At 38.1% G+C, this 6,896-nt stretch overlaps 1 pseudogene; it reads right to left on the bottom strand.

Annotated features, from left to right (window-relative positions):
- Positions 1-2,821: 2,821 nt before the first annotated feature.
- On the bottom strand, positions 2,822-4,533 carry LOC100919272 (annotated as a pseudogene).
- Positions 4,534-6,896: the final 2,363 nt, after the last annotated feature.

Below are 6,896 nucleotides of genomic sequence, written 5' to 3'. Positions count from 1 at the left end.
GTTGAATGTAATTTTATTTATTGTGGTTGGGTTAATTTACTATTTTTCTTTACTGCATTTGCGTTTCAGGTTTTTGCCCTAATATTGGTTTTTTTATAGGTTACATGAACTGTGAAAGAAAGTGTAATCCATTCTGTTCCATTTATTTTCCATAGATCTATCATATCTAACTTTTCTAGTATTCTATTTACCTCTTTGATTCTTTCTTATTTATTTTTTTTGGTTTGATTTATCAATTCTGAGGTGCAAGGCTGAGATCTCCCACTATTATAATTTTGCTTATATTTCTTTTGGCTCTTTAATTACTCTTTTTAAAATTTAGCCACTTTAATATATTTTATTTGTAATGTTTCATTATCTATCTAAAATAAATCATGCCCTTCCTTATCTTTTAATTAGATCAATTTTGTTTTGGCTTGATCTGAGATCAGGATGGCTCCCTATTTTTGAACTTCAAAAAGCAGTAAATTTTGTTAAATTTTGTTTACTCTGATGTTTCTCCTGCTTCAGGTTCTTTTCTTAAAACAACATTTTGGATTCTGGCTTTTAACCATTCTGCTAACTCCTTCCTCTTTTGGGGAGTTTACCCGTTCCATTTATGGTTAAAATACCAATTCTGTGTTACTTGCCATCTTGCTAACCTCTGTTTATGCTTTTCTTCCTTCTTTCCCTCTTCCCCCTTATTAAAATTTGAGCACTCTTGCTTCTCCAACCCCTCCTTTTTTTAATCTAAAGGTTGCCCCCAAATTCTCCTTTCCCTCACAGTTTCCATATTTTCTTCTGCTTAGCTTATTCCTTCCCTTTTCATTTTTCCCTTCTCACTTTTCAATGAGGTGGGAGAAATTTTACCATAAATTAAGTCTACAATTTGTGCATAATAAGACCCTTCAGCCCAGAAACCCGCTAGCAACCCCCATTTCCCTTTGGTGCTTTTCATCTCCCTTCCTGAGATGTCAGGGGGCATCATCTCCTTTTAGTGCTTTCACCGCCTTTTCTGGAGAAGTCAGGGGCTGAGATCACCTCCTTTCAGTGCTTTCCCCTTCCCTGAGAGTTGGGAGGCTGTTTCACCTCCACTTGGGGCTCACCTCCCTGAGGAGTCAGGATGGCATGACCACCTGTGTTCTAAAATAAAAAAAGCGGGATTGTAATGGGCTGGGTTTGAGCTGATGCACTGAGGTCCCAAACATGAGGCAGATAGTAATTGGGCTCTCTTTTATACATGATTGGAAAAGAATATCCCTGCCCACTCTCCTAAGTCCTGATGTGTTAGGAAATGACGATTTTTGGTGGGTAAGGCAGAGGGGGAAGGAAGAGAAGCTGGCAGAGGTTGGGTGGGTTAGACCAGCTGCCAATTTTTTCTCTTAAAGCCAATTTAGGGTAAGATCCACCATTACCCCCTCCATTCTTTCTCTCAAATATAATAGGTTTCCTCTGCCTCTTTGTGAGATGTAGTACCCCCACTTTACCCTTTTTCTGGTAAAATGTCCTTTCCACCTCTAGTTTCTAGAACACGGTACAAATGCATTCTTTATACATCTTTACAGCAGAAATATAGTTCCCAAGATTTCTTTTTACCTTTTTAGGTTTCTCTTGAGTTCTATATTTGTAGATCAAACTTTTTGTTAAGTTCTGGTTTTTTTTATCAAAAATTGGTGAAATTCGCTTATTTTGTTGAATGACCATCTTCTTCCCTGGAAAAAGATCTCATTCTGGCTTGGTAAGTTATTTTTGGTTGCATACCAAGTTCCTTAGCCTTTCGGAATATCATATTCCAGGCCCTTTTAATGTGGATGCTGCTAGATCTTGGGTGATCCTTATTGTGGCTCCTCTATATTTGAATTGGGTTTTTATAGCTGCTTGGAGTATTTTTTCCTCCATTTGAGGGTTCTGGCATTTGGTCACTATATTTCTTGCTGTTTTGTTTTTAGGATTCCTTTCAGTAGGTGATTGATGAATTCTTTCAATATCTATTTTACCCTCTGTTTTTATGACTTCTGGGCAGTTCTCTTTGATAATTTCCTGAAAAATAGTGTCCAGGCTCTGTTTTTCATCATATCTTCCTGGGAGTCCAATAATTCTCAGATTATCTCTCCTAGATTTATTTTCCAGGTTTGTTATTTTCCCCAAGAATGTAGTTCACATTTTTCTCCATTGTTTGATTTTTTTTTTTTAGTTTTGCTTGATTGATTCTTGTTGTCTCCTCGAGTCATTCAATTCCTTTGATTCTGGTTTTCAATGAAGTGTTTTCTTCACTCACTTTTTTATATATTTTTCTAATTGTCCAATTGTGTTGTTTTGTTCTATGGAATTTTTTTTTCATTTCGCCAATTTTATTTTTTAGAGAGCTATTTTTTGTTTCCAGTTATGTTATTTTTCAAGGATTTAATTTCTTTATCCACTTTGTCTTTAAATGACTGGGATGACTTCTCCAGACTCTCTTGCCAAGCCTCCATCTCCTTTTCCCATTTTTCTTGTAGCTCTCTTGTGAGAGCCTTTTTAATTTCTTCTATGAGATTCATCTGTGGTGAGGAACAAGTGATCTCCTCCTGTGGGGATTCACCTGGAGACAGTCTGTTTTTATTCGTCTCAGGGTTTAGTGTCTGCTCTCTATGCCTATAAAAGCTGTCAATCGTTAAGGTCCTTTTCAGTTTTTTGCTCATTTTGTTGGAGAAGAATCAGAGACAACTAGCAAAGAAAAAAAGAAAAAAAAAACCCAAATGGAATCTCCTTTTTTTGGGGGTGGAGCTGGGTGGTGCTACCGCTCTTCTTCAGACTGTGGGGGGCAGCAGTGAGGCACTAGCAGGACTGTAGTTCTGTTATCAAGATATCCATACATAGGAAAAGGTCCTCACCTTGTCATATAAACATAGCATTATCCTTTTGATCCAAAACAATGATAATATCTCCTGGCTCAAGTCCTGGCTCCTGATACCTTCACCATGGAATGTAATATTCTAACCCTCTTTCAAGCTCTTGTCAATATAAACCTCCAGAATCTTCTTCTCTAGAACTATTTTCCTTCCATTACAGCTTTTACATCTATTTTTAGGGCTGCTTCGGTCCCCATGCCCTTGGCATTCCATGCAAACTGATTGAATTTGCTGAACCATTCCAGGTCCTATCTGGTGAATTCTTATTTGTATCCCAGTACTTTTGTCATTGGGACAGGATTCTATAGCTCCTTTCTTACCACCCTTTCCTTCACATTTGTCACAAATTACATTCTTTTGCAAAGCCAGTTTTCTTGTTGCACCATTGTATAAATCTCTCAAGGTCACCAACAACTGATAAACAACATTTTTAACTCTCTATTCCCTTTGCATTCTTCCACCTCCTCCAAAACAACACGTCAAAGATGTCCATTGGAGAACCAAAGCCACCACCAGAACCATGCTCTTTGATAGCTTGTTTTCCACCTTTGTCATAAAGTCTCTTTTCTTTGCATCAGAAAGCACTTCATTAGCCTGAGAAAACTGTTTGAACTTTTCTCCTTCATTTGGATTCATATCTGGGTGATATTTCAAGGCTAGTTTTCTATATGTATTCTGCAGTTCTTCCTGGGAGGCATTGGGTTTTACCCCCAAAATGTCATAATAAATAGTTTCTGTCACCATTTTGGATAGCCCTGTAGTGATGCTCACAGTATGCTGGGGTCAAAGTGTCCACATCTGGGGTGGGGTGAAAGAGGACCCCCCCAAGAATTGGTGGGGATGTTTGTTGGGGAATCAAGTGGAAGAAATGGAAGATTGGGGGATGGGAGCCCAACCTCTTGTGTGTCCAGCACTGGCAGGGGCAGTTGCAGCACTCTGCTTCTCCCCAAATTTTCTGAGAAGTTCCCACTCAAGTCCTTTCTTAAACCAATCTGTCAAGCAACCAAACTACTGCAAAGAGTGCAAGTCTGTTGGGCTGATCACAATATTCTGAATGCCTTATGGACACTTGCCAAAAAGCCTTTTATGGAGAAATCACACAGACAGGAACTCAAAAGAGGGTCAGAAAAAGCAATACCGAGACACTCTCAAGGTTTCAACTTGCATGACATAGGAGACACTGGCATAGGATTGCTCATCAGACTCCTGTGCTCTATGAACAAAACAAGACTGAATTAATGCAAAAGAAGTGGGAGATGCACAGAGTTAGAAAAACCACCTCAAATGTTCAGAAGGACTATTGGTGTCTGACCTGTGGCACAGGATTCCACATCCAGATCACATTGATCTGATGAGCCACAGTCAGATGCGCTAATTTGACACTAACATAGTAATGTCATTTTGGTTCTCTTTGAAAATGAAGGACAACCACCATTACCTCTAGCACCAAAGAATATGCTCAAAGTCAGTGCTAGAGGAAAGAAAAACACAAGAAAACCAAAAGAAATCTTGTGGACCTTGGAGAAATCTAGCCAGATGTGTTTCTGCTAGATTCTATATGGCAAGGCATCCACTTACTTTACAAGAGTTCTTTGTGGAGAATCTCTCCAATAATTATCGTCATCATTGTCATCATGACTAACATTTATATAGTGCTTACTACATGCAAGTCCTGTGCTAAGCATTTTGGGAATGATATCTCATTTGATCCTTATAACAGTGCTGGGAATTGGGTGCTATTATTCTTTCCACTTTACAGATGAGGAAACTGAGGCAAACAGAAGGTAAGTGTCTTGTTCAGGGTCATCTACATAGAAAGCATCTGAGGCTGGACTTGAGCTAAGGTCTTTCTTACTCCCTGTCTTGCATTCAATCCACTGAGCCCCACAAATGCAAATGGCTCCAAAATTATGCTAATGTCCCCACATCAAGTGCAATGGCTAGCTACATATTCCTTGGCAAAAGCCACAAAAAACTGTAGCCTCCACTAATTTTTGCCCTTCACCTGCCTTCGCCTTTTCCCCAATGTTTAATTTTGAGAGAAGCCTGACATTCAAATAGCAGAAAAAAGCAATTAAATTGGAAGCTGTTAGAACATCCATTGGCTCCTCCCCTCCCTTCTCCTCATCGCCACCCTGCTTCAAAGGGAAAATGGCTAGAGTTTACCTGAGATTTGCTTTTGAGCATCTAGGTTTTCTTCAGTGGACAGAAATTAAAAATGCCATCCCATGTTTTACATAATAGGACATTTTGTTTTCTTTTCCCATAGAAAACATTGAGAGAAAGCAAAGGAGAGCAGAGGAGAACTAGAGTGTACATTAAAAGAACAATTTAAATAGAACTTGAAAATTCAACTGGAAGTCAAGTTGTAAATTATAGTTATCAACTAGGAAGCTTAATGTAAGCCTTCACACATAATTCAGTTTGAAAATTGTTCAGATTAACAATTTCACCTTTTTCATGAACAAGGTTCCAATCAAACACTGTGTGTGAGTGTGGGGGGTGTGTGTGTGTATCTGTGTGTGTTTCCAAGGCAGATCTTTCCCAATGGCTCTTCTTTCTCAAATGCCAAGTCTTTCTTTTGCTCCAACCTGCGGCTACCACCACAAGTGACCACTTCAATAAACTCTATAGCCGCAGTTTTAGTGGCCTTCCGTGGCCTCATGACCTTTTGACATTTACAAGGTCACCTGGGCTCGTCCATCTTGAGGTTTTGACTCAATCACCAATCACTTTGGAAAAGATAAGTCTTCCATCATTCCCTTACTCTACTTTACCAATGAATCTTTTTGAAGAGTCCTTATAAGTACAAACCAAAAAGGAAAAAGAACATTTGGGCAGGGATATAGAGGATTGAACCTCCCCATTGGTTCTCCAGCCAGTGTTGTGGGTATCCAGATTGAACTCTTGATTAATACAAATAATGACTTCTCTGAAGTTGGCCCACATAGGCACACTATTTGAAGTTATACTTAGTTAAATATCACCATTGGTTCTGGCCCAATTCAATCAGGTAGTGCAAATCCAAGTGATGTATGTGACCAATTCACAGGATTCAGGACTTGGATTAATTGGAACCAAACTTAGTTCTGCCTCAAGACACAATGGGAAGACAACATATATAGACTCAATCAGATATAGACATAATCTAAATCTCAAAAAAATCTGGAGAAAAGAACACATATGTGTCCTATAAGTAGAAAAAAAAACAAAGAGAAACTTGAAAAGAATGGCTTTATTAAATTTGCCATCCAAAGAACTGGATTCAAATCTAGCCTCTTTGAGTTAACCGCTGTTTGCCTAGCCAAGAACTATAACTCTACTTAAAAGTGCCTATTTGTTGTAAATTTGCAGTAAAAATAGAGACAGAGCATATAAAATACTGTATGAAACTTAAGATACTAGGTCTGTGAGAGCTATTAGTGTCACCAATAACTGTAAGAAGAATTATTTGTCCATTTTCATCTATTTTCATCGGTATTCATTAAAAGTTTATGAAAATGTTTTTCAACGTCCACAAATCTCATACTAGGTTTCAGCCTAGTAAGACCTGTAAGTCATGAAATTTTAATGATTTGCCTCTATATTTGAGCATTCATAACGTAGATTTACTTGTTTATTCTTCATATACATTGGTCTTCTCTCCAATAAGAAGCATATGTATTTTCAAATAATTATATAATTTATGACCACTTTTGCTGTCCATAGTGTATGCATAGTATAATATGTATATGATAATGGAGTCTCTTCCTTGCTCAGGGGCCTCTGACCTAGCCAAGCCATTGTCCAAATCTATTGAAACTTTATCATGATACTAAATGTTATGCATTTTATGCATTACATGCAATTTAGAGACAGAATTGAAGTTCTACAGGATATCATCAGGTAAGGCACAAACAATGGAGACTATCCCTTGAATAGATATTGATGGAGCCATCTCCAAGTATACCCTAAATGCTGACCACAGGATTTACAAACTCGATGACAAATAATCCCTACTGAAACCAAAAGACCTACAAGATGAAT

This window comes from Sarcophilus harrisii, unplaced genomic scaffold (assembly GCF_902635505.1).
Source record: "Sarcophilus harrisii unplaced genomic scaffold, mSarHar1.11, whole genome shotgun sequence".
In the NCBI taxonomy this organism is placed as follows: domain Eukaryota; kingdom Metazoa; phylum Chordata; class Mammalia; order Dasyuromorphia; family Dasyuridae; genus Sarcophilus; species Sarcophilus harrisii.
Note: the sequence above shows the minus strand (reverse complement) of the source record. Positions and strands in the feature narration are given on the sequence as shown.